Source organism: Tursiops truncatus, chromosome 5, assembly GCF_011762595.2.
Source record: "Tursiops truncatus isolate mTurTru1 chromosome 5, mTurTru1.mat.Y, whole genome shotgun sequence".
In the NCBI taxonomy this organism is placed as follows: Eukaryota; Metazoa; Chordata; class Mammalia; order Artiodactyla; family Delphinidae; genus Tursiops; species Tursiops truncatus.
In genome coordinates, this window is record NC_047038.1 from 108,560,213 (window position 1) to 108,587,968 (window position 27,756).

The 27,756-nt window shown below is 37.5% G+C and overlaps 1 protein-coding gene and 1 non-coding gene across 5 annotated transcripts in view; one reads left to right on the forward strand and one right to left on the reverse strand.

The window, feature by feature from the left end:
• The window catches only part of LRBA (LPS responsive beige-like anchor protein), a 727,902-nt gene that overhangs the window by 611,922 nt on the left and 88,224 nt on the right, over positions 1 to 27,756 (forward strand). The gene's annotated exons all lie outside the window — the stretch shown is intronic.
• On the reverse strand, positions 4,967 to 5,049 carry LOC141278837 (small nucleolar RNA ZL8). Its single transcript, XR_012332228.1, has one exon. It is a non-coding gene; the product is annotated as a small nucleolar RNA ZL8 (small nucleolar RNA).

Here is a 27,756-nt window from a genome sequence, read left to right on the forward strand (position 1 = left end):
TAGTTGACCATAGGTGCGTGGGTTTGTCTCTGGGCTTTCTATCCTGTTCCACTGATCTATATTTCTGTTTTAGTTCTAGTGCCATATTGCCTTGATTACTGTAGCTTTGTAGTATAGTCTGAAGTCTGGGAGTCTGATTCCTCCAGCTCTGTTTTTTTCCCTCAAGACCGCTTTGGCTATTCGAGGCCTTTTGTGTCTCCATACAAATTTTAAGATCTTTTGTTCTAGTTCTGTAAAAAATGCCATTGGTAATTTGATAGGAATTGCATTGAATCCGTAGATTGCTTTGGATAGTAGAGTCATTTTCATAATATTGATTCTTCCAATCCAAGAACATGGTATATCTCTCCTGCTGTTTGTATCATCTTTAATTTCTTTCATCAGTGTCTTATAGTTTTCTTCATACAGGTCTTTTGTCTCCCTAGGTAGGTTTATTCCTAGGTATTTTATTCTTTTTGTTGCAACAGTAAATGGGAGTGCTTCCTTAATTTCTCTTTCAGATTTTTCATCATTAATGTATAGGAATGCAAGACATTTTGGTGCACTAACTTTGTATTCTGCAACATTACCAAATTAATTGATTCGCTCTAGTAGTTTCCTGGTGGCATCTTTAGGATTCTCTGTGTATAGTATCATGTCATCTGCAAACAGTGACAGTTTTACTTCTTCTTTTCTGATTTGTATTCCTTTTATTTCTTATTCTTCTCTGATTGCCATGGCTAGGACTTCCAAAACTATGTTGAATAAGAGTGGTGAGAGTGGACATCCTTGTCTTGTTCCTGATCTTAGAGGAAATGCTTTCAGTTTTTCACCATTGAGTATGATGTTTGCTGTGGGTTTGTCATATATGGCCTTTATTGTGTTGAGGTAGGTTCCCTCTCTGCCCACTATCTGGAGAGTTTTTATCATAAATCAGAGTTGAATTTTGTCAAAAGCTTTTTCTGCATCTGTTGAGATGATCATATGGTTTTTATTCTTCAATTTGTTAATATGGTGTATCACATTGATTGATTTGCGTATATTGAAGAATCCTTGCATCCCTGGGATAACTCCCATTTGATCATGGTGTATGATCCTTTTAATGTGTTGTGGGATTCTGTTTGCTAGTATTTTGTTGAGGATTTTTGCATCTATATTCATCAGTGATATTGGTCTGTAATTTTCTTTTTTTGTAGTATCTTTGTCTGGTTTTGGTATCAGGGTGATGGTGGCCTCATAGAATGAGTTTGGTAGTGTTCCTTCCTTTGGAATTTTTTGGAAGAGTTTGAGAAGGATGGTTGTTAGCTCTTCTCTAAATGTTTGATAGAATTCACCTGTGAAGCCATCTGGTCCTGGACTTTTATTTATTGGAAGGTTTTTAATCACACTTTCAATTTCCTTACTTGTGATTGGTCTATTCATATTTTCTATTTCTTCCTGGTTCAGTCTTGGAAGGTTATACCTTTCTAAGAATTTGTCCATTTCTTCCAGGTTGTCCATTTTTTTGGCATAGAGTTGCTTGTAGTAGTCTCTTAGGATACGTTGTATTTCTGCAGTGTCTGTTGTAACTTCTCCTTTTTCATTTCTAATTTTATTGATTTGAATCCTCTCCCTCTTTTTCTTTTTTTTTTTTAATTTATTTATTTACTTATGGCTGTATTGGGTCCTTGTTGTTGCGTGTGGGCTTTCCCTAGTTGCGGTGACCAGGGACCACTCCTCATTGCAGTGCGTGGGCTTCTCACTGTGGTGGCTTCTCTTGTTGAGGAGCACGGGCTCTAGGTATGCGGGCCTCAGTAGTTGTGGTGCATGGGCTTAGCTGCTCCGTGGCATGTGGGATCATCCCGGACCAGGGCTCAAACCTGTGTGCCCTGCACTGGCAGGTGGACTTCCAAGCACTGCATCATCAGGGAAGTCCCTCCCTCTTTTTCTTGATGGGTCTGGCTAATGGTTTGTCAATTTTGTTTATCTTCTCAAAGAACCAGCTTTTAGTTTTATTGATCTTTGCTATTCTTTTCTTTGTTTATATTTCATTTATTTGTGCTCTGATCTTTATGATTTCTTTCCTTCTACTAACTTCAGGTTTTGTTTGTTCTTCTTTCCCTAGTTCCTTTAGGTGTAAGGTTAGAATGTTTATTTGAGATTTTTCTTGTTTCTTTAGGTACGCTTGTATTGCTGTAATCTTCCCTCTTAGAACTGCTTTTGCTGCATCCCATAGGTTTTGGATCCTCGTGTTTTCACTGTCATTTGTCTCTAGGTATTTTTTGATTTCCTCTTTGATTTCTTCAGTGATCTCTTGATTATTGTTTAGCCTCCATGTGTTTGTGTTTTTTACATTTTTTTCCCCAGTAATTGATTTCTAATCTCATAGCGTTGTGGTCAGAAAAAATGCTTGATATGATTTCAATTTTCTTAAATTTACTGAGTCTTGATTCGTGACCCAAGATGTGATCTATCCTGGAGAATGTTCCATGCACACTTGAGAAGAAAGTGTAATCTGCTGTTTTTGGATGGAATGTCCTATAAATATCAGTTAAATCTATCTGGTCTGTTGTGTCATTTAAAGCTTGTGTTTTCTTATTAATTTTCTGCTTGGATGATCTGTTGTACACTCATTGGTGTAAGTGAGGTGTTAAAGTCCCCCAGTATTATTGTGTTACTGTCAATTTCCTCTTTTATAGCTGTTAGCAGTTGCCTTATGTATTAAGGTGCTCCTATGTTTGGTGCATATATATTTATAATTGTTATATCTTCTTCTTGGATTGATCCCTTGATCATTATGTAGTGTCCTTCTTTGTCTCTTGTAATAGTCTTTCTTTTAAAGTCTATTTTGTCTGATATGAGAATTGTTACTCCAGCTTTCTTTTGATTTCCATTTGCATGGAATATCTTTTTCCATCCCCCCACTTTCAGTCTGTATGTGTCCCTAGGTCTGAAGTTTGTCTCTTGTAGACAGCATATATATGGGTCTTGTTTTTGTATCCATTCAGGAAGCCTGTGTCTTTTGGTTGGAGCATTTAATCCGTTCTCGTTTAAGGTAATTATCAGTACCTATGTTCCTGTTACCATTTTCTTAATTGTTTTGGGTTTGTTTTTTTAGATCCTTTTTTTCTCTTGTGTTTCCCACTTAGAGAAATTCCTTTAGCATTTGTTGTAGAGCTGATTTGGTGGTGCTGAATTCTCTTAGCTTTTGCTTGTCTGTAAAGCTTTTGATTTCTCCATCGAATCTGAATGAGATCATTGCTGGGTAAAGTAATCTTGGTTGTAGTTTCTTCCCTTTCATCACTTTAAATATGTCATGCCACTCCCTTCTGGCTGAGTTTCTGCTGAGAAATCAGCTGTTAACCTTATGGGAGTTCCCTTGTATGTTATTTGTCAATTTTCCCTTGCTACTTTCAGTAATTTTTCTTTGTCTTTAATTTTGCCAGCTTTATTACCATGTGCCTCGGTGTCTTTCTCCTTGGGTTTATCCTGCGTGGGACTCTCTGCACTTCCAGGACTTGGGGTGGCAATTTCCTCTCCAATGTTACAGAAGTTTTCGACTATAATCTCTTCAAGTATTTTCTCTGGACCTTTCTCTCTTCTCCTCTGGGACCGCTATAATGCGAATGTTGTTGCATTTAATGTTGTCTCAGTGGTCTTGTAGACTGTCTTCATTTCTTTTCATTCTTTTTTCTTCTGTTCTGCAGCAGTGAATTCCACCGTTCTGTCTTCCAGGTCACTTATCTGTTCTTCTGCCTCAGTTAATCTGCTATTGATTCCTTCTAGTGTATTTTTCATTTCAGTTATTGTATTATTCATCTCTGTATGTTTGTTCTTTAATTCTTCTAGATCTTTGTTAAATATTTCTTGCATCTTCTCGATCTTTGCCTCCATTCTTTTTCCGAGGTCCTGGATCATCTTCACTATCATTATTCTGAATTCTTTTTCTGGAAGGTTGCCTATCTCCACTTCATCTAGTTGTTTTTCTGGGGTTTTATCTTGTTCCTTCATCTGGTACATAGCCCTCTGCCTTTTCATCTTGTCTATCTTTCTGTGAATGTGGTTTTTGTTCCACAGGCTGCAGGATTGTAGTTCTTCTTGCTTCTGCTGTCTGTCCTCTGGTGGAAGAGGCTATCTAAGAGGCTTGTGCAAGTTTCCTGATGGAGGGACTGCTGGTGGGTAGAGCTGGGTGTTTCTCTGGTGAGCAGAGCCCAGTAAAACTTTAATCTGCTTGTTTGCTGACTGGTAGGGCTGGGTTCCCTCCCTGTTGGTTGTTTTGCATAAGGCGACCCAACACTGGAGCCCTGGCTCTTTGAGTGGAGCTAATGGCAGACTTTGGGAGGGCTCACGCCACAGAGTACTTCCCAGAACGTCTGATGCCAGTGTCCTTGTCCCTTGGTGAGCTGCAGCTGCCTCCAGGCTCTGCAGGAGACCCTCCAACACTAGCAGGTATGTCTGGTTCAGTCTCCTATGGGGTCACTGCTCCTTCCCCCGAGTCTCGATGTGCACGCTATTTTGCGTGTGCCCTCCTAGAGTGGAGTCTCTGTTTCCCCCAATCCTGTTGAAGTCCTGCAGTCAAATCCCACTAGCCTTCAAAGTCTGATTCTCTAGGAATTCCACCTCCTGTTGCCGGACCCCCAGGTTGGGAAGCCTGACATGGGACTCAGAACCTTCACTCCAGTGGGTGGACTTATGTGGTATAAGTGTTCTCCAGTCTGTGAGTCACCCACCCAGCAGTTATGGGATTTGATTTTGTTTTGATTGCGCCCCTCCTACCATCTCACTGCAGCGTCTCCTTTGTCTTTGGATGTGGGGTATCTTTTTTGGTGAGTTCCGGTGTCTTCCTATCGATGATTGTTCAGCAGTTAGTTGTGATTCCAGTGCTCTCGCAAGAGGGAGTGAGAGCACGTCCTTCTATTCTGCCATCTTGAACCAATCTCCACCAATTTTACTTTAAAAAAAAAATATGGGTGGGCTGGGGAATTGCCACACAGGGTGGAAAGAAGCATAAGAGTGGCTCAGGTAGTTTCAACAATCCTCAGAGAAGTTCTTAGAGACTCTAGTCCAACCAGGTCATTATTACCATTCTGGGTCTGGCAGAAAAACCACAGTACCCAGATAGAAGGCATGCTACTCGCCACTTCTTGTCACAGCTTGTTGATGAAGTGGCAGGAACGATTACCTGGGCATCCCAGCTATCCCAACAGCACTTCTCCAAGAGGAGAATTCCAAACTTTAGGCCTTCAGCCACCAGGCTAGCCCTGAATTTCTGTGAAGGGGCACTGCCCCAGCTGGGCTTCCAAAGCTCTCAAGCTTTATTCAAAAATAACACACCAGTGAACATCTTAAGCCCCCTCGAGGTGCTGTGGACCCTCCATTGAGAATCAGGGGCCTGGGAAGAAACCAATGAGTTAGCAGAAGCCAGGGCGACTACCAGATGAGTCCCCCCTTCCCTGGGCTGGGTCAGTTCCAAGCAATGGAGTCACAGAGACATCAGAAACTCTAGTCTGTAATGATAGTTCATCCTGCTTAGCCCAAGACTTCGGTCCCCTATTGTCCAGCACAGCCCTGAGGTACCTGTACACCGGCAGCTGTACAAAGATGGCTCAGACAGTTGCCTTCCCTTTGTTGGAAGGTTTCACAGCGGCCTCCAGGTGGACCCCAAAGCCACCATCTTCACCATCCACAAGTTCACTGCACAAAGAGCTCACAGCCTTTCAAATAGGTATAAAAACTGCACCACTGTTTTAGTGTTTGCATTAAGAAAACAATAAACAATGGCTATCTTATTATAATATATTGAATATACTTTTTAAGCTACACATATGATCCCTGCCAGACTGTAATGCCACACACACACCCTTTCCACTACCCATAAGGCAGATGGGTAGCTATTGACAATTTTAGTATTTAGAAATTCTTTTTGATAGTCTTTTTTTTAATTTTTAAAATTTACTATTTCTGGCTGCGTTGGGTCTTCATTGCTGTGCGCGGGCTTTCTCTAGTTGCGGTGAGCAGGGGCTGCTCTTCATTGCAGAGCACAGGCTGTATGTGTTTGGGCTTCAGTAGTTGTGATGCACGGGTTTCTCATTCTGGTGGTTTTTCTTGTTGTGGAGCACGGGCTCTAGGCACATGGGCTTCAGTAGTTGTGGCAGTTGGCTCAGTAGTTGTGGCGCATGGGCTTAGTTGCTCCGTGGCATGTGGGATCTCCCCAGACCAGGGCTTGAACCCATGTCCCCTGCATTGGCAGGTGGATTCTTAACCACTGCGCCATCAGGGAAGCCCCTTGATAGTGTCTTGCTCTAATTTAAGTGCACTTAAAAAAATTCTGCCATCAGGAAGGTAACAGTTGCTACCTACATTTTGTTAAGCTTGTGTGCTGCAAATACATAGAATACAATAACGATGCTCTTGGTCCTTCATATACATTTTATTCATATACATTGCCCTACAAGAGTTATATGATACCTGGATGGCAAACTTCTATACATTATATAAGTGCTTCATGTCCTCAAAGCTTTTAAGTTACCTATAGAAAATTGACCAAGAAATAATTCTTATTTTAAGTAATTTTTCATTTGGTGGCATCCGTAAGTGATTTTTTAAAGATCAGTGTACTTTTTTAGTACCACTTTGAGCAATACTGTCCGATTTCTGCATGCAGTACTCCTTGCTTATGTTCATATAATCATCCATAAGACATAGTAATTTGAAATGAGTTACTAAGTATTCTTTGTCTGGATGCATCTAAAAACAGAAATAGATATCCATAGACCTGGTGAAAGCTGAAGTAGAGTTTGTATAGATATTACAAATACAAATCATCTTGGCATATTTCAGTACTTGTTTACCATTATTTTGACTGCCCATAACAGTTTTGCTATTCATTTCTATATTTGTTGTTGTCATCAGTAGGTTGGTCTCCGAACATTAGAAATTTTTATTGTGATAGTAGTTTAGGCCATATTTTCCATTTTTATTACTTTCTACTATATTCTTTTTTAAGACCCAATTTAATGTCTACTCTTGACTTTTGAGGGTCTATGTTAATTTAAATTTAGTTAATCAGCTATCTTAGAAACTATTGGATTAATTTGCCTTGAAAAAAATCACAAAACCTTGTTCATATTTACAACTTAACTTTTCAGAGCCACAATCCTTTGGCCTCAGAGAGGGGCTTTCTCCTGTCATTCCAGTTGTCTGTATGTATCCTCTTTCTTAAGCAGTTTTCTAGCAAATCTCTGGTGGCATGAAACAAGACTTCAAGGCTACTTTCTTGCTTTAGCACCCTTAAACTTAGTTAAAATTAGTTGCCTTCAATTCTTTATCTGTAAATTATATATTTGTGTATTATGTTATTTTTTATTTTTCTCATTGAGAATTGTTATTTTTGGAACCTCCATAGAGACAGAACATGAAACAACCTGAATTGTCTGCAAAATAGATCATAGATGATCAAGTGTTTGACTAATTTTAAACGATTAAGCAGAGAAGAGTATGTATATTCATGTCTATCAGAAGTACAAAAAACTACCACCTCTTCGGTAACGTTTTGCCGTTATCAATCTGCCATCATTTGAGAACTTTCCCTTTTTTGCACCCAGTGTATCATCAGTGATGTTCTTAAGTGCTTGAGGAACTATGGATTTTATAGCTGATAGACATGTGGTATCTACATATTTTCTCCCTATCTTTACTCTTTTTTATTTTCTCTGCTTGACCCAGGAATAAATAGGAATAAAAGTGGTAAATCACACCAGTTAGACAATGTTTGTTTTTTTTAAATGATACCAAAAACATCAAAGAAAAAGTAAATTGGACTTTATAAAAATTTAAAACTTTCGTGGTTCAACGGACACTATGAGGAAAGTGAAAAGGCAATCCACAGAATGGGAGAAAATATTTACAAATAATATATGTGATAAGCATCTGCTATTCAGATTGTGCAAAGGACTCTTACAATTCAACAATAAAAAGGTAACCCAGTTAAAAACTGAGCAAAGTATCTGAGTAGGTATTCCTCCAAAGAAGATATACAAATGGTCAAAAAGCATATGAAAAGATGTTAACATCATTAGTCATAAAGAAATGCAAACAAAACCACTTCACAGCCACTAGCATAACATGAAAAAGACAGACAGTAAAAAGTGTTGGTTAGCATGTGCAAAAATTGGAACCTTCATACACTGCTAGTGGGGTAAAATGATGTACTCTCTTTGGGAAAGTTTGGCAGTTCCTCGAAAAGTTAAATACAGAGTTACCATATGACCCAGCAGTTCCTCTCTCTTTTTTTTTGAATTTTCATAGGGATTCCCTTGGTGGGAGGGATTGCCCTATCACAGCAAGTGAGCAAAGACCCGATGACCATCTGGCAGGGATTGTAGAGAGAAGATTCATGCCAGGATGGAACTGCTGACCTCCAAAATCCCTTCTGGCCCTGGAATATGCAGTGACACCAGTTAACAGAGATGCCTGGGTTTACCCAACAGCCAAGGTGGTCAATGTGACGTTTTGGCTCAGGACTACTTTGCTCATGACATCATTCCACAGGCTCTGCTGCCCTCTGTCCAGCTTGGACACCTTTGGTCCCCTGGGGTGGCCTGTGCACTCCCCAAGAGCTTGAGAGCCCTTAGGAGCTCTGTGGTCCTGCTTTGCAAATTGGATTAGGCTAAGATTCTGTACTGTGGGAAGGTGCCAAGAAGCCATCAAAGGGGATTGGTTGCAGGACCCCCTGATTACCTTAATCCACTAATGCTCAAGTCCCTTGCAGTTGGCCCTCTGTATAGGCAGGTTCCACACCTGGATGGATTCAACTTGGATCTATGGTTCATTGAATCTGTGGTTGCAGAACCTGCAGATACAGAGGGCCAACTGTATACCCAAGAGATTGAGAACATAGGTCTACATAAAAATTGTACATAATGTTCCTAGCAACTTTATTAATAATAGCCAAACAATGAGAACAACCCATATGTCCATCAGTTGATGAATGGATTAACAAAATGTGGTATATCCATACATTTACTATTGTTTAGCCATGTAAAGGAGTGAAGTACTGGTACATTCTACAGCGTGGGTGAACCATGAAAACTTTATGCTAAGTGAAAGAATCCAGACACTAAAGACCGCATATTATATGATCCCATTTATATATGAAATATCCAGAATAGGAAAATCCATAGAAAGACAAAGTAGATTAGTGGTTACCAGTGGGTGGAGGTGGGGAAATGGGGAGTGAGTGCTAATATGTATGGGGTTTCTTCTTGGTGTAATGAAATGAAAATTAGTGATGATGGTTGCACATCTTTGTGAATATACTGAATTGTACACTTTATTTTTTTAAATTAATTTATTTATTTTGGGCTAAGTTGGGTCTTCGTTGCTTCGCACGGGCTTTCCCTAGTAGCAGTGAGTGGGAGCTATTCTTCATTGTAGTGTGCGGGCTTCTCATTGCAGTGGCTTCTCGTTGCAGAGCACAGGCTCTAGGCACGTGAGCTCAGTAGTTGTGGCTCATGGGCTTAGTTGCTCCACACCATGTGGGATCTTCCTGGACCAGGGATCGAACCCCTGTCCCCTGCATTGGCAAGCGGATTCTCAACCACTGCGCCACCAAGGAAGTCCTAATTGTACCCTTTAAAAGGGTGAAGTCTGTGGTGTATGAATTATATTTCAATATTTAAAAAAAGCACACCAGTTGTCATTTTAATTCATAAATTGTGTGAAGGGATTTCAAGTGTCTCTGGAAAATTTAAGAGTTTTAGAGCTAGGCATAAATTATATTGGTACCTTTACAAGAGTCTATTAGATTAAGACACTTAAATTTAGCTGTTCAAGCTTTTTTCCTAGAGTAATGTTAAAAAACAAAATGTACTTAATTAAGAAAAATGAACAAATAGAAAATAATGAAAAGCTGTCTTTTTTTATATTGCTAATGTGTGCATTTTTATAAAATACAAATTTTCTTTTTAGTTAGAAGTTCTCACACTTTTAGTGTTTAAGAGTTTGTTAGAAATGCAGATACCAGGATCCCACACCATACTTGTTAACATTGATTCTGGGTATCTGGGGATTAGGCCCTAGAATAATTTTCTAACAAACTTCCTAGGTGATCCTGAGGTAGATGAGTTTCATATCTCTTGCCATATTTGGATTATTTTAGTTTTGCATTTATTTTGAAAGGCAAGTAATGATTAAGAGGAAAGAAAAACTCTAACTTTGCTGAGGGTTAGTTCACAGGTACTTTGGAAACCTTATTATGAGTAGAGTTGAGAGATCCTTGTGGTTCTAACACTGGCTTGACCCTTTGCCAGTGAGGAGTGACATTGTTGTGATCCTGAATTATCTATTTGTTGTTATTTTTTTTCCTGTGTATGGATTTCTTGGTTTATCTTTTATTTGCCTTCATGAATGCTACCTTGGCAACATAATAACCAGTGATATATGAACAGTGTTAGAAAACAAAGCCAAGAAGTCCAGCATATCTTCCTGGAGTTAATAACAGTGCAGCTGAAGATGTTATTCACAAAGAAAGTGGCACTTCTCATTTATCATCAGAGCATATGCTATGAGTTATGTTTCTAGTAATGGTGACAGTTTTGGAGGATTTTTGTTTTGTCTTTTGTTTGAACCATTTTCAACATAATTCCCTTTTCAACTAAAGCATGGGTATGTGACTCTCTTTACTGAGATCAGAGACATGTCTTTGACTATGAAATGTTGTTTTCTAAGTGTGAAACCTTAGGATTGGACCAATAACGTGACACTTATTACTGCCATCTTCTATCCATTTTAACCAACCAACAACCATTGTTTTTCTAATACAAACTTGATATTTAAATTTTTAGCTTCTGGTGATATTTCTAATTATGGGATTTTTGTATATAGGCATTTACAATGATTTTTGATCCAATATTTACTTTTTTATGTAGTGATTTTCTATTAGTATATTTTGTTAATTGGTAAATTAATATATAAAATTGTTAGTAGTATATAATTAATAAGAATGGCTGAGAAATTATTTTAGTGAATTTTTATTCTGAATCTAGCATATTATTTTATTCAAGTGATCATTAAGATACTAGTTATATTTTTTAACATTATTGTCATTCTATTTGAAGACATTTGTGGTCTTGCTTTCATCAGATGGCAGTGTTTTTCCTGCATTACACATGTAATGTATATGGCAAGTTTTTCCTACACTACATGTATGTTAAAATTACCTTTAGATTGTGACTGTCAGTTCTCTTCACCAGAGCTCCTGTGACTCTTTCTTCCATGTCTATAAGGCAGCCTAATGGCTTTGCTCAAAACCAGTTTCCCTGTCTCTGATGGTCGCATGCAAGTTGCCTGGTCTGCTCTTGATATTTCCCAGCGTTCCACATCTTGAAGTTATTTTTAGTATCTGGACTTCCTTTTTAGAAAATTGATCTGGGGAGTTTACATTCTTTAGACAATTAAGATTTTTGAAATTATAGCATTTTAAAAAATAATAAAAGCCATTAATAAAAGTGTGTTTTATTTTTGTCTGGAAATGTGATGATTTTGCTCAGGCACAGAAGAAATAGAGGCTGTGAAGGGATATGACCAATTTATAAATGCAGCAGTTTTTATTGTGTACCTTTTACAGATTGCTGTCCAGTCAAGCAGAGGACAGTTAATGAGAAAAAAAATTCATAATATTCCCTACCTTGATGGGAGGACCAGTGTTCATTGGAGTTCAAAAACCAAACTGGGCAGGTTGCCTATTGTCAATCATTTATACATGAGAAGTGTGGAATTGTGCTAATAATAACATGTTTTGTTACTTCTAATGATTGACATGATTTTTGACTGCTATTCAGAATGATGACAAGATATGGGAAATTTAGGAAATATGGACTTAAGATTTTTGAATTCAGGTGATTGTCAAGTACCAATACAGAGTCTACCTGGTATACTCAATTGGGGCCAACAGGGATCAGGCACTTATAAATTCATATAGAGCAAAAATTTTAAACAGATATGAGAGACTTCCAGCTCCTGTTAAGAGGGTCGTTGGTTTACAATCATGATTAATTACTTACATTATTTACAATGTATTATATTATAAAACCTGACATGATCTCCTAAATGGACACGTGTAATATGGAAAATTGGAGATCTTACAGAGACTTGAAGTACTGTTTGTTTCTTTAAGGAATATGACTTTCTCCTCTCCCACTTCTAAAATTAAAACAATCCTCTGTTTCTAAAGATTTTAAATCAGGTCCCAGTTTGCATCAGCTGCTACATAGTATAGGGATTCTTAATTTACTTGGTAGACGTGTTTACTGCATACTGTATAGTTTATGAGTATTACCCTAAATGGTTAATTATGGACCCGGGAATCCATGTGTAGAACATTTGCATGAACTAGTATAGTTGCTCTATTGTTTGCATATTGGTGGACTCTATTAAAATACTTCACACTAAAGTGTTTAAAGCACTTTTACTAAAGGTAACAATGTTTCTGCTTAAAAGTGTAATGACATTTAACAGCAACTTTAACCAATAAAAAGCTGCAGTTCCTAAACAGATTTTATTCCTACTAAAATACTTACAGTAGTAGTATTTAAGGTATGAAATTTACAAATCATCACCAAAGAATGCATAACAATAATAACCTAAATTTGTTTAATATTTAACATATTATAAATAGCTTTCACTTATTAGTCATTGGAGCCTCATAATGTGCTTGGGAGGCTGATAGTGAAGATATTTCTAGATTTCTAGAAATTCAGGAAGGCTGATAGGCATGGTCACACAACTAATAAGAAGAAGTAAAATTGTTCTTCTTGCAGATGATATTATCTTATTTATAGACACCCTAAAGACTCCACACACACAAAAAAAACTGTTAGAACTAATAAATGAATTCAGTAAATTTGCAGAAAACAAAATTAACATACCAAAATTCGTTGCTTTTCTATACACTGACAATGAACTATTTGAAAGGAATAGGAAATTAGGAAAACAATCCCATTTATAATAGTGCTAAAAAGAATAAAATACTTAAGAATAAATTTAATTAAGGAGATGAAAAACTTACACACTGAAAACTACAAAACACTGATGAAAGAAATTAGACACAAAAAAATGGCATGTACGTAGATTGGAAGACTTAATGTTATTAAAATGTCCACACTACCGAAAATTATCTACAGATTCATTGCAATCTCTATCAAAAATCCCAACATCATACAGAAATAGAAAAACAATTCTAAATTCATATGAACAACAAAAGACCTTGAATAGCCAAACAATCTTGAGAAAGGACAAAGTTGGAAGCATCACACTTCATGATTTTAAAATATATTATAAAACTACAGTAATTAAAACAGTGTGGTACTGGAATAAAAACAGACATTTAGACCAGTGGAACAGAGTAGAGAGCTCAGAAATAAATCCATGTATATATGGTCAGCTGATCTTCAACAAAGTTACCAAGATTATTCAATAGGGGAAGAGTAGTCTCTTAAATAAATGATGTTGGAAAAACAATATCTACATGCAAAAGAATGAAATTGAACTCTCATCTTACATCATATATAAAAATCAATTCAAAATGGATTAAGAACTATACTCCAATAAAAAATGGACTAAAGACTTAAATGTAAGACCTGAAGCTGTAAAACTCCTAGATAGTAACATAGAGGAAAGCTTCAGGACACTGATCTTGGCAGAGGTTTCATGGATATGACACCAAAAGCACAGGCAACAAAAATAAATAGACAAGGGAGACTATTTCATACTAAAAAGCTTCTGCACAGCAAAGGAAATAGTCAACAAAATGAAAAGGTAACCTATGGAATGAGAGAAGATACTTTCCAACTATATGTCAGATAAGGAGTTAATCTAAAATATGTAAGGAACTCCTACAACTCAATAGCAAAAAAATCTAATAACCTGATTTTAAAATGGGCTAAAGGCTAGAATAGATGTTTCTCCAAGGAATACTTCCCACTAACAAATGGCCAATAGGTGTATAGAAAGATGCTCAAAGTCACTACTCATCAGGGAAATGCAAATCAAACTACAGTGAGGTATCACCTCACACCTGTTGGGATGGATATTATAAAAAAAAAAAAAAAGACAGCAAGTGTTGGTTAGGATGTGGAGAAATTGGAACCCTTCTACACTGTTGGTAGGAAGGTAAAGTGGCTGCGAAAGTAGCAGAGCAGAAAGGGGTTTTGTTGTCTGGTGTGAATAGAATTGAAGAGTGGTTAACATTGGAGATAAACTGTCTCAGGAGATGAGTCCTACCTCGTTTCTGATATTGAATGTACCAGAAACTTTCTAACCTCTAGAATTTTGTATTTGTTCAGCTTATCTAGAATGCTCTTTCCTTAGTACTTCTCTGGCTAACTGATTTTTTTCCTTAAGTCTCCAGTCACATGCCTTTCCAGAGGAACCTTCCCTGCTCATTCTATTCAGAATTCTCAGTTACTCTATATCCATCACTTTGTAGCACTAGTCGCTATCTGACATTATCTTGTTGAATAATTTGTGTGTTAATGTCAGTCTTCCCACAAGAATGAGGATTTTGTCAGTGTTATTCACTGCTGTGTTCCCAGTTTTTAGCACAGTCCCTGACATATATGGTAAGTCCTAAATGAATGTATATTGGAAGAATAAATGAATGAACTGGGGGTCAAAGGGTTTTGTGGGTGAGGAGAAGCAGTAACCAGAAGAGGACTGTCATCTGTTGAACACCTACTATGTGCCAGACGTTCATTGTTTTAGGCATTCTTTCAGATATTATTCTACCACTGTAGATATTATCCCTATTTTAAGGAAATTGAGGCTTAGTAAAAATAAGTAAAAATAACTTACCATTTTTTACAGTTGGCCTGGTAGGGGCCTTTTGAGTCTTAAAGAAATCCTGACTTAGAGATTATGGTAGACTGGGTTTTTGGTTCCACTGAGGAAGAATCTGTTCTCTTTCAGATCGAAAGTCTTCTGAGACAGTCTCAGATGTCAGTAAAGTAGGGAGAAGGAAAATACTACCAGACACTAGATAGAAGCCATGTTTCCAGAATCATTCGGGCCATTTGTTGGGCTTTGGGTTTTTATTGGTTTGGGTTTTACACCTAATAATCTTCTTTAATTGGAGAAAGATCAAAATTGAACTAATTTATTTAAAAGTTGTTTTTATGGGGCTTCCCTGGTGGCGCAGTGGTTGAGAGTCCGCCTGCCGATGCAGGGGACACTGGTTCCTGCCCTGGTCCGGGAAGATCCCACATGCCGCGGAGCGGCTGGGCCCGTGAGCCATGGCCGCTGAGCCTGCGCGTCTGGAGCCTGTGCTCCGCAACGGGAGAGGCCACAACAGAGAGAGGCCCGCATACCGCAAAATGAAAAAAAAAAAAAAAAAGTTGTTTTTATGAGTCTAAAACAGGGATCAGCAAACTATGGCCCAGGGGCCAAACCCAGCTTGCTGCCTGTTTTAGTAAATAAACTTTTTTTTGGAAAACAGCCAGAATGTTTATTTGTTTATATTGTCAATGTGTGCCTTTGGGCTACAATAGCAAAGTTGAGTAATTGTGATAGTGATCATATGGCAACGCCTAAAATATTTACTATCTGGTCTTTTATAGAAAACGTTTGCCAACCCCAATCTAAATCATAGCTCACAGTAACATAAACCAAAATAAAACCTATTCTTACAAAAAGTGAACAACCAAGAATCCACAAAAATCACAAGATTACAGTGATTAAATTTCTAACTGATCTTGAATATCTAGCCAAAGATTGGACAACCCTTAATTTCCTTTCCTGCTCTAAATCCCTGCTTTTTTAATTGTGTAACTGTTCATCCAGATCAGATCATTGTTCTCTTAGGAAGTGAACAAAATGATTCTTTCATTTTAATGTATCTTTTATACTGTGCTATCAAACAGAGAATTTACTACTGATTTCATTGAATCATATATGCTTTGCATTTCAAAACCCATCTCAAAATTATCTTTTCAAAGTAAACTTCCCTGAGTAATTTAGAACCATCATGTAAGAATAGCATTTCTGGTTTCATATACAACTATATTTAGCTAGAATAAGGACATAATTTATAAATATGCAAGGGAAGTGGAATATTTTGTTTAATTTTATGATCAACTGAAAGTAAATCAGAAATCATATATTTACTTTGGCAAAAACGACATAATGATGTTATCTTTCGTTGGCAGGCTCTTTGATTGCTCAGGGTCACATTGTAATATTAATAGGATCCTCAATCTAAGAGAACCTGGAGTATGTTATTTTGCTCTGCTATATATGAAATGCCATAAGCTCCTCTATATTTCTGTTAGGGATGATTATCTGGCTTCTGTGCGACCACTTTAGTTGACAGGTGGAAATGGGTGTGAGTGTGTTGAATAAGGGAAAGCATGAAAGGAGAGGAAGTTGAGGGCATTCCCTCATGAGACTCAGACAAAAAACTGGGTGTGAATAAGTGAATAATTTGTTTCCATTCCATCCCCACCTCCCTGCTTCTGAACACAGGCATCTAACACAGAAGAGACTCTGTAGATATGTTTAAATTTTATTTTAATTGAATTCCATTAGAGGAAAGAATATATACGGAAATACAGAAGAGAGTTAACAAGTTATTTTGGTTAATAGTGATCCAGTTTGACTAATGTAAAGAAAAGAGTAGTTGATACTTAAGACCAAAAAGGAAGTTTGAGGTCAGATCTTCAGAGGGACTTGACTGCCATGATGAGGAATTGGCTGTATCCTGTGTGCAAAGAGGAGCATTGAAGAATTTTATGGAGAAGAGTGGTATGACTGAAGTTCCAATTTAGGAAGTTTACTGTAGTATTAATAGCATCATATAGGATTGAATCTAGTAGGGGCAGTTGACACTAGAGAAATCAATTTAGGGGGCTTTTTCAAATGTTTAGATGATGTGAGCCTGAAGTAGAATAGTAACAGTGGGAATGTATAGCACAGAAGACAAATATATAGGTGGAATTTGTAGGATTTTATATGAATAGAAGTTCAGTGGTATTCTAAAGTTTTGACTTAGAATAACTGGGTGATGGAGCTGAATTTAACAGAAATAGGGAAGTCATGAAGAGGAGACAGTTGTGGAAATACACAATTGCATTCATCCTTGGACAGGTTGAGTTTCAGATGTTGATGCAACACCCAGGTGGAGGAAGCCAGACAATTTAAGTTCTGGATGTACAGCAGAAGTTGCCAACTGGTAGCCCATGGGCAGTGTAGAGCTATGGAAATGTTTTTTGTTTGACACGGTGGGTTTTTTTGTTTGTTTGTTTTAATCTAAAATGATTTTTTTTCATCTTACTCTTTAGCTAATAGGTTGACCATAGCTTTCTCTCCTAGCATTTAGAAGATATTATTATTGCATTAGCTTTTCACTTTTGTTGTTGCTGCTGAGAAATCTATCAGCTGTTCCTTTTTAGGATGCTTTTAACATTTTTCCAACTGTCTGATATTTTGCAGTCTTATTATAATGTGTTTAAGTGTGTATTTGTTTTTATTTTGATTGGGACTTATTTTGCACGCCGAGCCTAAGGATTTGTGTCTTAAATACATTCTGAAAATTTCTCAGGAATTATCACTTTGATATTGTCTCCTCCCCATTCTCTCAATTTATTCTTGGTAGAATTCCTTTCAGATGTAAGATTCTTTCTCATTCCATCCTCCAGGCCTACAAAGCATCTCTTGTATTTTCCATTTTATTATTTCTCTGTTCTCCATTCTTGTAATTTCCTCATATTTTTTATATCAGTAATTGTCCCTTCACCTATTTCAAACCTGCTGTTTAAGCAGTCCACTGTAAACTTAGTGGCTGTATTTTTCATTCTAGAATTTGTTTGGTTCTTTTTCAAACCAACTTTAAAAAATAGCTGTGTCTCCTTTTCTTATATTCTCATTCTTTGTATGTCTCTAGTAACTTAAAAACATTTATTGAACAAGGAGCCTTGTTCAATATTACCAATATCTGTAGTTTCGTTTGTGCTATAGGATGACTCTTGCTTATGATAGTCTGTTCCCTCATATATTTGGTAATTGGGATTGTGTGTTCATCTTTAGGCGAGGCTTTACCTGTTAGAATCCTTGATTGATAGTATGCCTCTCCAGAGTGCTTTGTGTTTGCTCTTCTAAGTATCTCAGTCAGGGACCAGTTTGTACATAAATTTCAGACCTCTTGATTATACTTTTAAATCCTGTGTCCATATGAGGATCAGACCTTTAGATATGAACTCCTAAGGGAGGCTTTCCTACCTAAGCCCAGATCAAGACAGAGAAGCTTTACTCTTTATCCTGCTGTTTGTAAATAGATGTTTTTTCCTGGCCTTCTTTTCCCTGAGGTCATGGCTCTTCATGGGTTCCAGCATTGTATAGGGGGAAATCTCACTTCCGACTCCCTCCTCTCTCACCAGCCTACAAGAGGAGCCAAGGTCTCCTGTACCTTTTCTTCATGGGCATTAGAACCAAACACAGCAATCGCACTACTGGGCATATACCCTGAGAAAACCATAATTCAAAAAGAGTCATGTACCACAATGTTCATTGCAGCTCTGTTTACAATAGCCAAGACATGGAAGCAGCCTAAGTGTCCATCAACAGATGAATGGATAAAGAAGATGTGGCACATATATACAATGGAATATTACTCAGCCATAAAAAGAAATGAAATTGAGTTATTTGTAGTGAGGTGGATGGACCTAGAGTCTGTCATCCAGAGTGAAGTACGTCAGAAAGAGAAAAACAAATACTGAATGCTAACACATATATATGGAATCTAAGAAAAAAATAAAAGGTCATGAAGAACCTAGGGGTAAGATGGGAATAAAGACACAGACCTAGTAGAGAATGGACTTGAGGATATGGGGAGGGGGAAGGGTAGGCTGTGACAAAGTGAGAGAGTGGCATGGACATATATACACTACCAAAGTAAGGTAGATAGCTAGTGGGAAGCTACCGCATAGCACAGGGAGATCGGCTCCCTGGTTTGTGACCACCTAGAGGGGTGGGATAGGGAGGGTGGGAGGGAGGGAGACGCAAGAGGGAAGAGATATGGGAACATATGTATATGTATAACTGATTCACTTTGTTATAAAGCAGAAACTAACACACCATTGTAAAGCAATTATACTCCAATAAAGATGTTAAAAAAAAAAAAACCCAAACTTCTCAGTGACTGAGACCGAAAACAAACAAACAGACAAAAACCACCCAGGTGTTATCTTTATCTGTTTACAACTCTGTAGTATTTTTTTCTCATTTTATTAGTTATTGTTTGTTTGTGACTCCTGGGGATTTCTTTTGCTGCTTTCTTTATAACACAGTTTTCGTTTAAAAGCTTATTTGTTGTTATTTTTCCCTTTGTAATTGGTGCATGCAACAACTAAATGCAATGTGGGTTACTGGATTTGATCCTGGAACAGAAGTGAGGGCATTGGGGGGAAATGGTGAAAGTGACAGTCTCTGCATATACCAGTATAGATTTTCTGGTTTTGATATTTGTGTGATTATATAGGTTAACATTTGGAAAATTGTGTGAAAAGTATATGTAAACTGTACTATTTTTGCAGTTTTTCTTTAAGTCTAAATTATTAGACTTAAAGAAATTATTTTAAAACAAAGCTTTAAGAAAGCATATTTGTTTTATTCAGCACTTCTGAATGCTTTATAGTGAGAGGATTTTTAAATTTATTTCTGAAATAAACTTGATATTTTAAGATTTTAAGTAAATGGAGTTGGTTGCCATATTAAAAAAATAAAATAGAGATCCCTCCCTCTCCCAACTTTAGATTTCTGGCCTTTTCTTTAGAAGTTAGATTATCTGATTGTACTGGAACTACATTAGTGCATGGCAAAATCAGGTGGAGCTAGGTGATGTCTACACCTTAGGCATAGCTCTCTAGTTTTCTGCAACCTCTATCCTTTTCTGCTGTTTTATATCCAGTTTGCCATATTAATTTCCTCTTACCTACCTGGATTCCATAGATACTTAAATATGTAACCTTTGATCCAGCACTTAGGGGAGAGATCAGTGTTGGAGACAGAGATTTGGCAGTCATCTATATTGAATGATAGTTGAAGGTTGCAGGAGTTCATGACTTTACCTTAGAATGTAAGGCACAGTGGCAAGAAATCCAGGGGCAGAGCCCTGGGAAACAATTTTCTTCTGAGAACAGGAAGACAAAGAGGAATGAACCCATAAAAAAATCAGTAACAGTTTAAAAAGTAAGAATGTATATGTAATGTTAAAAGTATATAAGAGAGGGTATTTCAAGAGCAATTGGATGGTTTAAAATATGCTTCACAGTGGTCTCACCAAATGCTGATGTGATATATTTTTTTGTTTGTTAATAGCTACGCTTGTTATCCTTCCTTCCCCCTCCCCACCCCTTCCAAGTCATTACCTCCACTCCCTTCTCTGCTCTCTTTTATGCCTTGGAAGGCTGATCCGCTATGGATTGCAAAAGGCAGGTGGGAGACAGGATAGCAGGCAAAGGAGGTCACTTTGTTTCTTGCCGTCACTCCGTGCCTGCTTCAGGACTTAGACCTTCAATAGCTACAGCTATTGATACATCCAGGCAGTTTCCCTTTCATAACTTAAGCACTTGACAAGCCCTAGTAATATTAATTCCTCCCCTTACTCTTTCAGGCCTGTGGGTTGTAATGCTATCTCACTGTTGAGTCTGCAGGTTCCTCAGAATGGCTTGTTGGTTTCGTTGACCCTGTATGTGAATAGAACCTTCATCAGAGTCTAGTCTAATTGTGCCTTCTGATTCCTGCTAGGATCCTGACCAGTACATTGGGTGTATTAGTTATGGTACAGGCTAAGTTATTCTCTGTCATGTTTAAGCCACTGTATCTTGGAGTCTTATTATTTCTCTTTCACGTACCTAAGACTTATATACTTTTAATTTGTCATGGGTAATATTATTTAGGGTCTCCTCATTTTTCTCTCATACACAGAGAAGAGGAACCTAAAGCTGGAGAGCGAATCTGCCAGTTGTAGCACGTGACTTCCATCTCTAGGCCCAAGATGGGTCTAGTTTGCTTCATTTCCTAGCCGGTAGGAAGGGGAATGGAAACATGGCCACTCTTTTTGAGATGAGCAACCTGGAAGTGGAACATACTTACTTCTGTTCATATCTCATTAACCATAACTTGGTCACATGGCCTCATCGAGTTAGAAGGAAAAGTGGTAAATGTGTCTCTGGCTAATATTTTTATTATTAAAGAAAGTAAGAGTGGATATTGAATGACAAACAGTCTTTGCCACAATAGTTCACTCTCAAAGAGGGAGAAAAATTTTAGACTTAAAAGGGAGGATACTGGCAACTTTCAATAGAAAATTTCAGTACAGTATGGTGAAATCTAGATTTTAAGGAATTGAGGAGTAATGGGGGGGAGAGATTATGGAATGAGAGAATGAATATGGCCTCTTTTTTTTTTTTTTTTTTTTTTTTTTCGGTACGCGAGCCTCTCACTGCTGTGGCCTCTCCCGTCGCGGAGCACAGGCTCTGGACGCGCAGGCCCAGCGACCACGGCTCATGGGCCCAGCCGCTCCGCGGCATGTGGGATCTTCCCGGACCGGGGCACGAACCCGTGTCCTCTGCATTGGCAGGCGGACTCCCAACCACTATGCCACCAGGGAAGCCCAATATGGCCTCTTTTGAGAAGTATGATATCCAATGAAACAAGAGATGATTCTGTGATGGTAAGGGAGTTAAGGAAAAGATTCTAGGTAGGAGAATCTGAATAGTCTCAGGGTAAGAATAACTTAGAAGGGGAGAAACTGAAAACCAGGCATAAAGCATAATTTTAGGAGATACGAGGACACCTCTTACCCCAAAGTGCAGGATAAAGAGGAGAGGTAGGGTTGAAATATAAACATTTTACAATGGAGAAGAAAGTCAAGAAATAATTTATGATGTCCTCTTTTTGACATCAAAGGCCAGAGAATCTACTGAGAAAGAAAGTGAGGCAGGTATTTAATTTAGGGCAGCCACTGTAAGGGAGTATGACATTAAGAGACACAAAAATTACCAGAGTAGAATTTGAGCCCCAGCTGAAGATAGAGAGCTTGGATTTATAGTAAAATCATTGGTATATGTTTTGATTTTCTGTAGTGAAGCATGGCAGCCCATGTATAGAAGCTAGAAAAGTAGATCATGGGATTTACCAAGATTAAGGATTAACAAAGTAGGAATAGGAATAGCCAAATTGGTGAGAGTCTAGATTGCTTGTAAAAAATCTAGGTGAAAATAACCACCATGGGGTCTGGTGTGGGTTAAAACAGGTCAAGCAGGTCTAAGGAAAGTATGGACTGGAAGATGTGTTTTTGTATTACTGTACTATAAATTACTGCAAAATTTAACAGCTAAAAACAGCAGTAGGCATTTCTATTTCACATAGCTTTTTTGGGTCAGGAATTTAAGAATGGCTTAGCTAGGTGGTTCTGGCTCTCTAGCTCTCATGAGATTGTAGTCAAGATGTTTTCTGGAGCTACTCTCATCAAAGGTATGACTGGGGTTTCTAATATCACTCACTCACATTGTTGGTGAGTTGGCAGGAGACCTCAGTACCTCACCACATGGCCCTCTCCATAGAGCTTCTTGAGTTTCCTCACCATAAGGCAGCTGACTTTCCCCAGGCCAAGCCATCCAAACTGGAGAAGGGTAGAAGGCACAGTATCTTTTATGACTTAGTCTTGAAAGTCCCACTATGTCATTTCTACAGTGTCCAGTTGGTTGCACAAGTCAACTGTATTTAGCATAAGAGGGAACCAGCAAGAGCTTGAATACCAGGTGGGGGCCATCTTGGAGGCTAACCACCACACAAGGAGAACTGGAAAGGGAATTGACATCTATTAAGAACTTACTGTGTACCAAGCGTATAATTTAATTCTTGCAATAATTTTATGAGGAATGTAGTATTTTTGCATTTTAGAGATGAGTAGCTTGAAGCTTTAAGAATTTAACTATTGGGCTTCTCTGGTGGCACAGCGGTTGAGAGTCCGCCTGCCGATGCAAGGAACACGGGTTCGTGCCCCGGTCCGGGAAGATCCCACATGCTGCGGAGCGGCTGGGCCCGTGAGCCATGGCCGCTGAGCCTGCACGTCCGGAACCTGTGCTCCGCAACGGGAGAGGCCACAACAGTGAGAGGCCCGTGTACCGCAAAAAAAAAGAATTTAACTATTGCCCAAGATTTTATAACCATTTCAGCCAGGCTTGGAATCCAGATCTGTTAGCCTGTTTCCATAATATTTCATCATATAGAGAAAAAATATGGTGTAGTGGTTTGATACATCTACTTTGGAGACATAAGGTTGTCTGAGAATTAATTGGTATAATTTATGTAAATTATCACAGTAATCCAATAAATAGTAAGCCATTACTTATTGGCTGTTTTTATTGTCATGTGTCTTTGTAATTTAATAACTGAAAGAAATTACAAGAAGTGAGGTTAAAGGGCATGTTTGAAAGAAAAATTAACTAGCAGAAAAGTAGGTTATGGTTATTCAAGGACAGTTGGATTTGAAATGCTTGGATTGTTAAGTCAAAGTATATATGCTCAGAGGTGACTAATGTGAGCAGAAAAGGAAGACTTTGAGGGAAGAGCCTTTAGTAAAAATTCTCAAGCCGTCAAGAATGATGACAGGGAATAGAACTGAGAAGCAAAAGCTGAAAAAATTGAAGGAAATGGTATATGCTTCATAAAGGCAGTTCACAGTTTGCACAAGAATAATTTGATGAAATGTTAAAATGTTGAGAATATAGACAGTATTTTAAGTTTTAAGCTTTATGGAATCTTGAGTGTTGATAAATGCAAACTATATTTTTACCCCACAAATATATAAAACAGGATGTTTCTTTAAAATTATTTCTATATTTATATGAAAGGTTATGCTACTACTTAAGCTGGTTTTATGTTCTTAGTTCTCTGCTCTCTACACCCTTTTGTACATACTTGTTTTCATACCTGTGTCTTCATTGGACTGGGAGGTCCCCCAGGGCAGGTACAAAATGTCTCACTTATCTTTGTCCCACAGTGCCTAGCACAATATTTGCACAATAATATGTAGTAAGTATTAGATAAATTAGTGGCTTGGCCGCTCATACTTTTCAACTCACTCTGAAAAAGAGACTGATTATATTCCTACTGGGATGTGTTCATATAAATAATATGAAAAGTATGGATTTAATATTTATTAATGCATGCCACTCTGTAGGCCATGGCACATGTGCTAGGAATGAAGGCACTGAGAATCCTTTGATTAGGGCAACCACACTCCTAGCGGTTCAAAAAGTAGCAGTGGAACCCCCTAACATGTCCTAGTAACTGTCTTAGGTGTGAGATCCAAAGATAAATGAGCTGTGACTCATGTCTTTAAGTAACTTATAGCTCAGTGGAGGAAAAGGCAGACATATAAACATCATTTTAAAAAATATAATAAGCTTTATTTAAGAGCAGTTTCAAGTTTATTTAAAAATTGGGCAGATCATAAAGAAAATTCAGTGTACACCCCGCATTCCTCTTGCCCCCAATTCTTCCTGTTCTTAACATCTTGTAGTAGTGTGGTACATTTATTACAATTAATGAGCCAATATTGATACATTTTTATTAACTAAAGTCCGTAGCTTACATTGGGGTTAACTTTTTGTGTTATACATTCTGTGGGCTTTAACAAATATATTATGACATGTGTTTACCATTACAGTGGCATACAGAGTTTCAATGCCCTAAAAATCCCCTGAGCACCACCTGTTCCTTCTCCCCCCTTCCCCCCACTCCACATTCAGGCAATCATTTATCTTATTATTGTCTCCATAGTTTTTCCTTTTCCAGAATATCATACATTTGGCGTTATACAGTATGTAGCCTTTTCAGAGTGGCTTCCTTCAGTTAGCAATATACATTTAAGGTTCCTCCATGCCTTTTCATGGCTTGATAGCTCATTTCTTTTTATTGAGGAATAATATTCCATTGTATGGATATACCACAGTTTATTTATTCAGTTATTGAAGGACATCTTGGTGGCTTCCAACTTTTAGCAATTATGAGTAAAATTGCTGTAAACATTCATGTACAGGTCTTCATGTGGACATAAATTTTCAACTCATTTGGGCACATACCAAGGAGTGCAATTGCTGGATCATATGGTAAGAAGTTATTTAGCTCATAAGGAACTGCCAAGCTGTCTCCTACTAAACAGTGTTGCTCCACCAAACATCTTAAAATGTATTTTGGTAAGTTTTAAGATAGAGTTATCATAGTAGAGGTGTTCAGATAGAGGTATCATGGTTAATAGACATATAAACACAGTTAGAAGAGCATCGAGGTAGAGTAGTCATGAGAAGTGCACTGACAGCTCTGAAAAAAAAAAAAAGCAGGGAGATCAAGAAAATGTCAGCATCAAAATTTGTAAAATGCATGTCTGAGGCTTGGAAGAAAATTCCAAAGGTAATAGTGGAGAATTCTTTTTAAAAGATGCTGCATCACTACTGCTTTTAAAGGCAGTGAGAACAGTATTGTGCAGAAAAACACAGATTTCAACAACTTCAAATCAGGAAGTAATTCAGAAGAGTTGGACTCTGAAGCGTTTTATAAATAACCAGTTAATTTCATTTATATTTTCTTTTTTACATATGTACAGTACTTAATAAAATCTAAGTCAAAAGTCTGATAGCTCTTTTTTTAACATCTTTATTGGAGTATAATTGCTTTACAATGGTGTGTTAGTTTCTGCTGTATACAAAGTGAATCAGCTATACATATACATGTATCCCCATATCTCCTCCCTCTTGCGTCTCCCTCCTACCCTCCATATCCCACCCCTCTAGGTGGTCACAGAGCACCGAGCTGATCTCCCTGTGCCATGCGGCTGCTTCCCACTAGCTTATAGCTCTTTCAATCAGTATAATTTTAAAATTCTGTATCATATAGCATTCTATCATTATTTTGCAGCTTTTTATTTGTTAGCAATCCATGAAATAAAGGTTCATCTTACAGTCAAGTGGAATCTTAGGTTTATGAAATTAGTATATTTTACTAGGCATGATATGTTTATTAATGTTTAACGGATCTCAACCAAAGGTCATTGTACCCCTAGAGCTGCCACGGCAATTTCTCAATGCTTTGAGCGTAGATCTCTTACCTATAAAAAGGCAACACGGGTTAAATTCTAGTTCCTGTGCTTTGGCTGAATTAGATCAGTGCCACTGGTTATCTCATTCTAATCAGAAGGTCTGGCAGACATATATACATCTTGTCAAATGTATCTGATAACATTTGACTATTTGATAACTCTTTTCAAAACATGTTGTCCATGGAAAAGAGAAACAATGAAATAATAAAATAAAGACACTGAGATAATATTTCCTAAGAAGAAGACATCTTCAATATGTAGTATTTAAATAACATCAATTTCTTATTTTATACCAGGTAATACTTCCCTTTGGGTCTAAATTCAGTAAGTCTTCAAACAGCTGCCCATCTGCTAGGAATACTGAGCCTTATAACTAGCGTTTATAAGATGACTCAAAGTTCATTCATTAAAAAAAAAAAAAAAAAAAAAGCCAGATTGCAGCTGTCAGCTTCTGAGTCCCCACCTCCTTATCCCCACACTCCATACACTGTCAGATATTTAAAAACTCAAAAAAATTAAATCCGCTTTCAGGCTGTGTTCCAGTAGATCCAAATATGGTACACAAAAAGACATCCATCCTGTTCACAAGAGTGAGAGGAAGAGAATTAGATAATGCAGTTATGTTTTTAAATGTGTACATAAGAAGCTCTTTTTAGAATATGTTTTCTTAAATTACTTCACATCAGCATGTGTAAGTTAAACAGGGTTTGGTTCATAGTATTTTCTTCCTTCAGAACTGTCTTTCCAACAGGGATGATAAAGTGAAATATAAACATCACAGGAGAAGTGAGCTGGTTTCTAAACATTTCACTGATTTTTTTCAAAATAAACAACAGATCATTGTTACCTTTAGTGAGGAAATATCCCCTCAGGTCATTACATAATGAAAAGTAGATTTTAAATGTTTTTATATATTTGATAGAGTCCAAATGCTTCAGTAGTGGTTCTGACTATAGATATTGTTTAAACTTGAGCTTTTTTGTTAGGCTATAAGCCATTACTCTATGAGGGTGCTTTCCAGAATGATACTATGATGCGATATAGTAGGTATAAATTGGCCTTGCATTTAAAAAAAAGATAGTTTAATTGACAATTTTGCTTTATAGGGTTTTGTTTTGTTTTGTTTTTTGAGAGAAGTGTCTGAGGTTTTTAATCTGTGTGTTTGAATAGTACTACTGATGGGAACGTTTTCTGGAGCTCAGATGATGAACAGTGAGTTTTTCTGAAGGTAGGCATTGTGATTCCTCTCTTCCACAAGAAGCGAGAATTGGAATCTCAGAGGAACAAGCAGCAGCACAGGGTACTGTGAAAATCTGGAACCTGGCACCTTTGGAGAATGAAAGTTAACTCCTGAGTCACTGGTGGCTGAATCTGACGGACCACTCACTTTCCTTGTGTTGCTTTAAATCCTTTTAAATAGCACATAGTGGGCTTTTAAATAATACACTACATATATCTTAGTCTGTGCCTTTTTAGTATTGCTGCTTCTAAAATTATAGAAAATAGCCAAAGATAAAGTTTAGGCTTTGTCTTAAATCTGCTTATGTTCCCTTTGTTGATATTAAAATCATTGGCAGTATTTGTAAGTGGAATATTCTTCATAAGAGAAATGTGAAAGAATTAGCTAAAACATTTGGATAGATATT